This window comes from Capsicum annuum, chromosome 9 (assembly GCF_002878395.1).
Source record: "Capsicum annuum cultivar UCD-10X-F1 chromosome 9, UCD10Xv1.1, whole genome shotgun sequence".
Taxonomy (NCBI): domain Eukaryota; kingdom Viridiplantae; phylum Streptophyta; class Magnoliopsida; order Solanales; family Solanaceae; genus Capsicum; species Capsicum annuum.
The window spans coordinates 217,194,168-217,194,523 of NC_061119.1; positions in this window are offsets into that span (position 1 = coordinate 217,194,168).

The window sequence follows — 356 nt, forward strand, 5'->3', positions numbered from 1 at the left end:
AGGCAAATCTTCTCCAGTTTGAAGACTGTTATTAAATGTAAATTTCAAATACCTATCTGACCTTTTTTGTCCCTTTTTGACTCTTTGTATTGAATTTCTAAGTGAATATGAACCGCTATATTTATTGGGGTAGTAAAGCATGCGTGCCATCAATTAAATATTTCTTGCGTATTTTTACTTTTTTACCCTTATACCCTAATTATGATAGAAATCAAGAAGTATTTAATTGATGGCACGCATGCTTTGCTACCCTTTTTGTCCCTTTTTGACTCTTTGTATTGAATTTCTAAGTGAATATGAACCGCTATATTTATTGGGGTAGTAAAGCATGCGTGCCATCAATTAAATATTTCTTG